The following is an 8,370-nucleotide window of genomic DNA, read 5'->3' on the forward strand; positions in this document are numbered from 1 at the left end:
AATCTCCAGCTGGCATGGCCAGTGGTTAGGGATGATGGGACTTGTACGTGGGGCTGCCCTTGAGACTGACCCAGAAACTCCAGCGGGTGCAGAATGCCGCAGCGAGACTCCTTACGGGGTCTTCGCTGCGGGATCACATTCATCCGGTGCTATACCAGCTGCACTGGCTCCCGGTGGAGTACAGGATCAGGTTTAAGGTGCTGGTTTTAACCTTCAAAGCCCTACACGGCCTAGGACCCTCGTATCTACGGGACTGCCTCTCCTGGTATGCCCCACAGAGGAACTTACGGTCCTCAAATAAAAACATCTTGAAGGTCACAGGCCACAGAGAGGTTAGGCTGGCCTCAACTAGAGCCAGGGCTTTTTCGGCTGCGGCTCCAACCTGGTGGAACGCTCTGTCACAAGAGACAAGGGCCCTGCAGGACTTGACATCTTTCCGCAGGGCCTGCAAGACAGAGCTGTTCCACCAGGCCTTTGGTTGGGGCACAGCCTGACTCCCTCCTTTGGCAATCTTTACAATACTTTAGTTTATGGTTGCCATCAATTTTGATTTTAATTAATTCTTATGATGTTTTTATAATGTTGCACTATTTTAGTGTTGTTAGCCGCCCTGAGCCCGGCTTCGGCTGGGGAGGGCGGGATATAAATAAAATTTATTATTATTATTATTATTATTATTATTATTATTATTATTATTATTATTATTATAGTCCACAACACCTGGCTTCAATCTCATGAGCTCATATTGTTCTTTCCAGGTTTGTTACCTGAATGATGGTGTGATGCTAAATCTCTGTTCCCTTTTTTTTCTCTCCAGAGACTGTGGAATATGGACTTCAGCTGCAAAAAGGTACTTTTAATCATAATAATAATTTATTATTGATACCCTGCCCATCTGGCTCGGTTTCCCCAGCCATTTCCCAGGGCACAAATTCAGGAGAGATGGGATCTGCTTCTCAAAAGACCAGGCCACTGCAGCTCTTCCTTCCATGCCTTATTTCCCCTTATTTCCAGGATGCATATGATCAGTGAGAGCAGCCTGCTGGGCTAGATGGGCTCTTGGCCTGATCCTGCAGACTCTTAGGAAGCCCCCAGCCCATGATGCCTGGCTTTTCTGTGCCGAATCTCAATAAGACACAGGGCTGGTGTGAAGCCAAAGGCTCCCGGCACATGAGGGGGAAATATCCCTTTGAGCCATACAAGATCCCCACCCCTTTTATGTAAGAGTAAGGTGTAAGAGTGGGAAATGGGGGGGAAGACAGAATAGTGCATGAACACAAATAGCCCAGAAAATGGCTGCAACAACCTTTGGGGGCGAGAAGGTGAATGGGTTCTGGTGTCAGTGGAGGGTGCTGGGGGCTGCCTGAGTGTGAACTCCAGGGGTCCAGCATCCCTGCAAGGTGGGGGTCTTCCCTCAGCTTTTGTATTTATTTCTGTGTTCCAAAATCTTATTGATTTCAATGACATTCCAGTCATCATCATAATCCCTTATACAACAGCTGCAATATTTATAAATTCTGTTCATGTTGACAGATTAAATGACCAATTTTTAAATGAATTTCTCATGATGCTTCCACTCCATAAATGTGAGTCATACAGCCTATCCGGTCTGTGGAGCCAGGATGGGGTCTTTGCATTGAAGGTGACAGGTGGGAATGGCACTTCCTAGGTTTTACTGGGTTTGGCTTTAATAAAGGCCCCTTATCTTGGGATTGCAACAATAAATGCATTAAAACAAGTCATAGCGAAAGGAAGCAACTATGTAATAGATGTCAATTTAAAGGACAGAACTATCAATTTTCTGCAATGCTCTAACCAAACAAAAGAGATAATCATGTTTGTTCTTGCTTGACCGCTCCTGTCAAGAATCCCGAGCCGGACATTTTAGACAGGGAGTGTCAATCAGAGCCCAGAAATACTTTTTTGGGTATTGTTGTTCTTTTTATAATCTGTCTGGAAGGATGGGCTATAACATTACATTTAATATGTAACTGAAAAGTGAATGGTGGTTACAAGGCGGGCGAGAGCACCTGCTGCCAGATTTACCTGGCCTGTCAAGCATGGTCTGCCAAGTGATGTGAGGTAAAAGATTAAGATGTGAATTAGGGAGTCCCTGCTTTGACTCCCTTTTGCCATGAACTGTGTGTGGGGGGGGTGGCCTTAGACAAGCCACTGTTTCTCAGCCTCAGTCCTCCCATCTGAAAAATGGGCATGCTAAGATTGACTTAACTTACAGGGTTGTTGCAAGGGTTCTATGTAGATAATGTGTGTTAAGTACTTTGAACCCTTGAAATAGTAGTAGTAGTAGTAGTAGTAGTAGTAGTAGTAGTAATAGTAATAATAACAACAAATTTATTTATACCCTGCTATCCCCGGCCAAGACCAGGTTCAGGGCAGCTAACACCAAATAGAATACATTAAAAACACAAAATCAAATGATTGGTTAAAATATAGTTCAAAATCACATTTGAAATCAAAATAAAATTAAATGGAAACCCACGAATCACAACCATAGGGGTAGGGAAAGAACTGCAAATGTTTCAAGAATCCTTATTAAGAACTTGATGAACATCCCTGTCTTTGAATGCAGAGCCATGGAGTCCCTGTTCATTTCAGAGGGGATGCTGTTTCTGTCACGTGCCTAAAGAAAAGTCAGCTTCCCAGTTGACGTCCTTTCTCTTCTCTTTCCTCATCTGCCCCCACAGAAAACGTAACTTTGGATCCAGACACAGCACATCCCTGGCTCATCCTCTCTGAGGATCGCAAGAGTGTGAGAGAAGGAGGAGTGCGTCAAGACCTGCCAGACAACCCTGAGAGATTTGACACATATTTCTATGTGCTGGGATGTGAAGCATTCAAGGAAGGCAGACGTTTCTGGGAAGTTGCTGTGGGGAGCAAGGAGGAATGGGCCATGGGGGTTGCCAGGAAGTCTGTGAAGAGGAAAGGCGAGCTCACCGCTGGCCCTGAGGAAGGGATCTGGCGCATAGGGAAGTGGGGTCGTCAATACAGGGTCTCCAGCCACAATGGGCGTCGTGTTTCGATTCTGGGTGGGGAGCCCAAGAGGATCCGAGTGGCCCTGAACTGTGAAGGGGGACGGGTGTCCTTTTACGATGCAGATACAGCAGCCCTCCTCTACTCATTCTCAGAAGCCTCCTTCTCAGGAGAGACCCTCCTGCCCTTCTTTTACGTGAGCAAGAAAGGGAACCTGAGACTCTCTTGACTGAGGGTGCAGACAGGCAAGTGCATATTCATTTCTATCATGGCACATTCAGTCTCCAGGAGCTGACAAGCACTTGAGAAACCATATTTGCAGAACTGTGATTGGCCATCCTTTATGTCAGTCATGATGCAACTCTCTCTTCCTGGGCCAGCTTTTTAAATGACACTGATTGATTGGGTCCCCTGTCAGTCCCCAAACTTAGGAAAAAAACCTAACCCTACACACATTCCTGTTTCAATGTATTTCTCTCTCCAACAACCAACTTTGACTTAAGATTTCTAGAGACGATACCATCATCTTTTTTGAATAAAATCAGAATTATGCACGGGCATCACTTAAAACCTTCCTCAGCCTCGATCCTGCTCTCAGATTCCCTCTTCCTCCCCCAAGATCTCCACTGGCCAAGGAGATGGAATTTTAAAAATCCCTTTATTTGCTACTCCTCAGGGAAGCTTATGTGGCAATTCAGCAAAATCTCCATATCCAAAGAGACCTGTTTGCTAGTTCAGTGCGGATTGAACCCTGGAGCCATTCCTCAAAACACAAATTAATAAATGGAAAGAACCAGGTTACTGGGAAACACTGTTGGAAGGGACTGTGTGAGATCTCTCAGGAGACTCCAGAGCCCAGAAAGCAAGGGGGGGGGGCTTTGGCAGTGGGGGGAAGAGTTTCTAAGTCCACCTTGCTTACTGTCTCAAATCTTCCATTCTTGGGCAAGGTGATTGAGCGTGTGGTTGCTGAACAACTCCAGGCACGCCTGGAGGATGCGGACCATTTGGATCCCTTCCAATCAGGGTTCAGGCCTCAACATGGGACTGAAACTGCCTTGGTCGCATTGGTTGATGATCTCCAGCGAGCTAGGGACAAAGGTGAGAGTTGTTTCCTAGTTCTGCTGCGGCCTTTGATACAATCGACCATAACATCCTTCTGGACCGTCTAAAGGGGTTGGGAGCTGGGGGCACTGTTATACAGTGGTTTCGCTCCTTCCTCCTGGGCCGTGTTCAGAAAGTGGTGGTGGGGGATTAGGGTTCAGACCCTTGGGCCCCCACTTGTGGGGTGCCTCAGGGTTCCGTCCTCTCCCCCATGCTTTTCAACATCTATATGAAGCCACTGGGAGAGATCATCAGGGAGTTTGGACTGGGTGTCCATCAATATGCAGATGATACCCAGCTCTACCTCTCTTTCAAATCAGAACCAGTGAAGGCGGTGAAGGTCCTGGTGAGTGCCTGGAGGCGGTTGGAGGATGGATGGTGGCTAATGGATTGACGTTGAATCCTGACAAGACAGAAGTACTGTTTTTGGGGGACAGGGGGCGGGCTGGTGTGGAGGACTCCCTGGTCCTGGATAGGGTAACTGTGCCCCTGAAGGACCAGGTGCGTAGCCTGGGAGTCATTTTGGACTCACAGCTGTCCATGGAGGCACAGGTCAATTCTGTGTCCAGGGCAGCTGTCTACCAACTCCACCTGGTACGCAGGCTGAGACCCTACCTGCCCGCAGACTGTCTCGCCAGAGTGGTGCATGCTCTAGTTATCTCCTGCTTGGACTACTGCAATGCGCTCTACGTGGGGCTACCTTTGAAGGTGACTCGGAAACTACAGCTAATCCAGAATGCGGCAGCTAGACTGGTGACTGGGGGCGGCCGCCGAGACCACATAACACCGGTCTTGAAATACCTACATTGGCTCCCAGTACGTTTCCGAGCACAATTCAAAGTGCTGCTGTTGACCTTTAAAGCCCTAAACGGCCTCGGCCCAGTATACCTGAAGGAGCGTCTCCACCCCCTCGTTCTGCCCGGACCCTGAGGTCCAGTGCCGAAGGCCTTCTGGCGGTTCCCTCATTGCGAGAAGTAAAGCTACAGGGAACCAGGCAGAGGGCCTTTTCGGTAGTGGCGCCCGCCCTGTGGAACGCCCTCCCATCAGATGTCAAAACGATAAACAACTACCTGACATTCAGAAGACATCTTAAGGCAGCCCTGTTCAGGGAAGTTTTTAATGTATGATATTTTAGTGTTTTTTGGTTTCTATGGAAGCCGCCCAGAGTGGCTGGGGAAACCCAGCCAGATGGGCGGGGTACAAATAATAAATAATAATAATTATTATTATTACTGGCCTCTAGAAAGGTCAAGATCTCTGGCTTTGGGCAAGTAAGGATGGTTGCTTGGGGGCATTTTTGAGGGTCTTCCTGACTTAGGCAATACTGCCCTTGCATGAACGAAGAGTCAGACACTACTAAACAACAAAAATGCTGACCCCAGGAATGTAACCTTCCGCATAAGTCTTGGTCCTCAAGGTAACAAAATCCCCTCTGACAATGAGGAGCCTCTGTCAGAAGTTCTGAATGACAATCTAGAATAAAGAATTTCAGGGGGTAGTGGTAAATTCCCATGGACATAATTATTTTCTGCAAGGTGCTTTGTAGTGAACAGTGAGATACTTATCTGTATTTTTAGAAATCACCTCTTATATTTTTGTATAATTGGTCTGAAAGTATTTGGGGATGTTTCCTGTGCTAACGTGTTTGATTCTATTAAAGATTGTACGTCTTGTTGCTCCTATTTTGTTTCAAACTCAACAGTACAATATCCTTTCCCCATGACACTTCCTGCAGGGGTTTTAGGAGGGTGAGATCCTGGTTTATCCTCAAAGTAACTCTGTGAGCTAGAAGGGGCTGAGCTGAGAGACTTAGAAAAAAGAGACACGTTAAAGTTTATGGTTAAATAGGTTTGAACCTGGGCCTTGTCACCCCAAGTCCAACACACTGGGCACTCAGAATGTGAAATCTTAACAAGGGTCCCTTCAGAGATGTGCTTGAAAGCCCTCCCTGCAAAGTTCCTCTATATATTGTAGCTCCTCTTCAGACCTTCCCGTGTTGACCCTGAATGTCTACAGGAGGAGTCAATCCAGTTTCAGTGAGGGGCAGATTTCAGGGGCTTCCCTTCATAAGCTCGTATTTTGCAACTGGCTCCATTTCTTGATCTCAGCATTCTCATTATAAATGAAATCAAACCCCCCAAGTCCAGGGTCCTTGCCGTGGGATCACATTCATCCAGTGATTTACCAGCTGCACTGGCTGCTGGTGGAGTACAGGGTCAGGTTTAAGGTGCTGGTTTTCACCTTTAAAGCCCTATGCAGCCAAGGACCCTCGTACCTACGGGATCGCCTCTCCTGGTATGCCCCGCGGAGGACCTTAAGGTCCACAAATAACAACATTCGGAGGCCCCAAGCCTCAAGGAGGTTAGAATGGTTTCAACTAGGGCCAGGGCCTTTTCAGCACTGGCCCCGATGTGGTGGAACACACTATCACAAGAGACTAGGGCCCTGCGGGACTTGACATCTTTCCACAGGGCCTGCAAGGCAGAGCTGTTCTGCCTGGCCTTTGGTATGGACTCGGTCTGACCCTTATGTTTCTCTCCCCTTATGGTCTTGATTTATTGGCTATTTTAAAATGAGGCAGCATTTTAAATTGCATTTTAACCTGTATTTTAAATGCCCCCCCTTCTTTCCCCCCTATTATGTTTTTACTGTGATTTTATTGGTGTTAGCCGCCCTGAGCCCGGCTCTGGCTGGAGAGGGCGGGGTATAAATTAAAAATTATTATTATTATTATTATTATTATTATTATTATTATTATTATTATTAGGCTCAAGCTTTGGGCTATCTGCCAGTCATAACCTGAGCATTTCTCATAGCTATATTAGAATGGTTCTATAGAATAAGAAAGGGGAAAGGTGTTCTTTTGGAAGTAAGCTGACCTCTCTTGCTACACCATGTTTATATCCAGGATAGTCGTCCCCCCCCCACACACACACACATTAATACGCTGTAGAGTATTAATCAGCCAAAGGCCTGGTTGAAAAGGAAAGTTTTTGCCTGGCACCTAAAAATATTTTCAAATTTTTATTAGGAATGCCTATAAACCACTGAAGAGTGCAATAATGCCATACTGGTAAACAAGTAAAAAAAAGCAAAAAAGAAATAGATCATAAAATACTGCCTGTGAAGAAACTTTTCAATTTCCAGAAATAAAAGGTTTTTCAATAAAAGTTCTCTTCCACATGGGCAGGTGGGAGATGTGATCAGTGGGGGAAATCTAGGAGCTTTACAGCAGATTTAAAATCCACCGGCATCCATCCTATGTTCTATGACTTCAGAAGCGACCTTTTCCCATCTTTCGCACTACCATTCTTTAAAATTTTAAAATCCACATGAAAGAGGCTCTGAAGTCCAGCTACCTTCACACCTGCAGGGGGCAGCAGAGACCACGAGTCACTGGCTTCAATTTCCTGGAAAGGAAAACACCCCCAGTTCTTGAATGGGCAAAAAAGAGAGTGAAATTTAACAAACACCCCCCCCCCGCCCCATGGCTGCAGCTGGGGGTCCCATCCATGAGGGCCTCTGCGAGGCAGACACTTGCTCCATCTGCCTGGAGTATTCAAGGGATCCGGAGATCATCCCTGATTGTGGGCACAACTTTTGCAGAGCCTGCCTGAGCCAGTTCTGGGGGGAGTTGGAAACTGGGGCCTCGTGTTCTGTCAGCCTCAGACTTTCAGCTTGAAAAATGAGGACGATAAAAGTGACTTAACATGCAGGGTCCATGTAAGGATTCTGTGCAGATAATGTGCTGGAAGTGCTGTGAACACCTGAAAGAACAGGTAGTTTCAAGAATTATTACTGAGAACTTGTGGAGCATCCCGAACGCAGGGCATTGAGCGGGAATGAAATTTCTCTCGTGGGTCTAAAGAAAAGTTCATCTCTGAGCTCCTGCTGTTTCCGTCCTCTTTCCTCATCTGTCCCACAGAAAACGCAACTTTGGATCCTGCCTCATCCTGCTTGAGGATCAAGAGGGTGTGATAGATGCGGATCAATATCTCCCCAACAATCCTGAGAGATTAGACACATACGTCCCCATGTGCTGGGGAAAGGGGGGATCACAGCAGGCAGACATTTTGGGAGGTCATTGTAGGGAGTGAGGGGCATTGGGCTGTAGGGGGAGCCAGGAAGTCAGTGAGAAGGAAGGGCAAGTTCACTCCTCTGTCCTGAGGATGGGATCTGGGAGGTGGGGAAATGGGAAGGTGAGTACGGCCCCTCCTTCCTCCTTATGCCTCTGCTCTGTCCCTGCTTGAGGAGCCCAAGAGGGTCCGAGGGAGCCTG

General features: G+C 47.0%; 2 pseudogenes across 2 annotated transcripts in view; both read left to right on the forward strand.

Moving 5' to 3' along the window:
* Window positions 1-3,448, forward strand: part of LOC308580742 (E3 ubiquitin-protein ligase TRIM7-like) — a 47,555-nt pseudogene extending 44,107 nt beyond the window's left edge. The window contains exons 7-8 of the transcript XR_014013477.1: window positions 818-850; window positions 2,706-3,448. The product of XR_014013477.1 is annotated as an E3 ubiquitin-protein ligase TRIM7-like (transcript). The remainder of the gene's footprint in view (window positions 1-817; window positions 851-2,705) is intronic.
* Window positions 1-5,712, forward strand: part of LOC308581229 (zinc finger protein RFP-like) — a 69,568-nt pseudogene extending 63,856 nt beyond the window's left edge. The window contains exon 8 of the transcript XR_014013476.1: window positions 5,340-5,712. The product of XR_014013476.1 is annotated as a zinc finger protein RFP-like (transcript). The remainder of the gene's footprint in view (window positions 1-5,339) is intronic.
* Window positions 5,713-8,370: the final 2,658 nt, after the last annotated feature.

Source organism: Podarcis bocagei (assembly GCF_964188305.1).
Source record: "Podarcis bocagei genome assembly, chromosome: 2".
Taxonomy (NCBI): domain Eukaryota; kingdom Metazoa; phylum Chordata; class Lepidosauria; order Squamata; family Lacertidae; genus Podarcis; species Podarcis bocagei.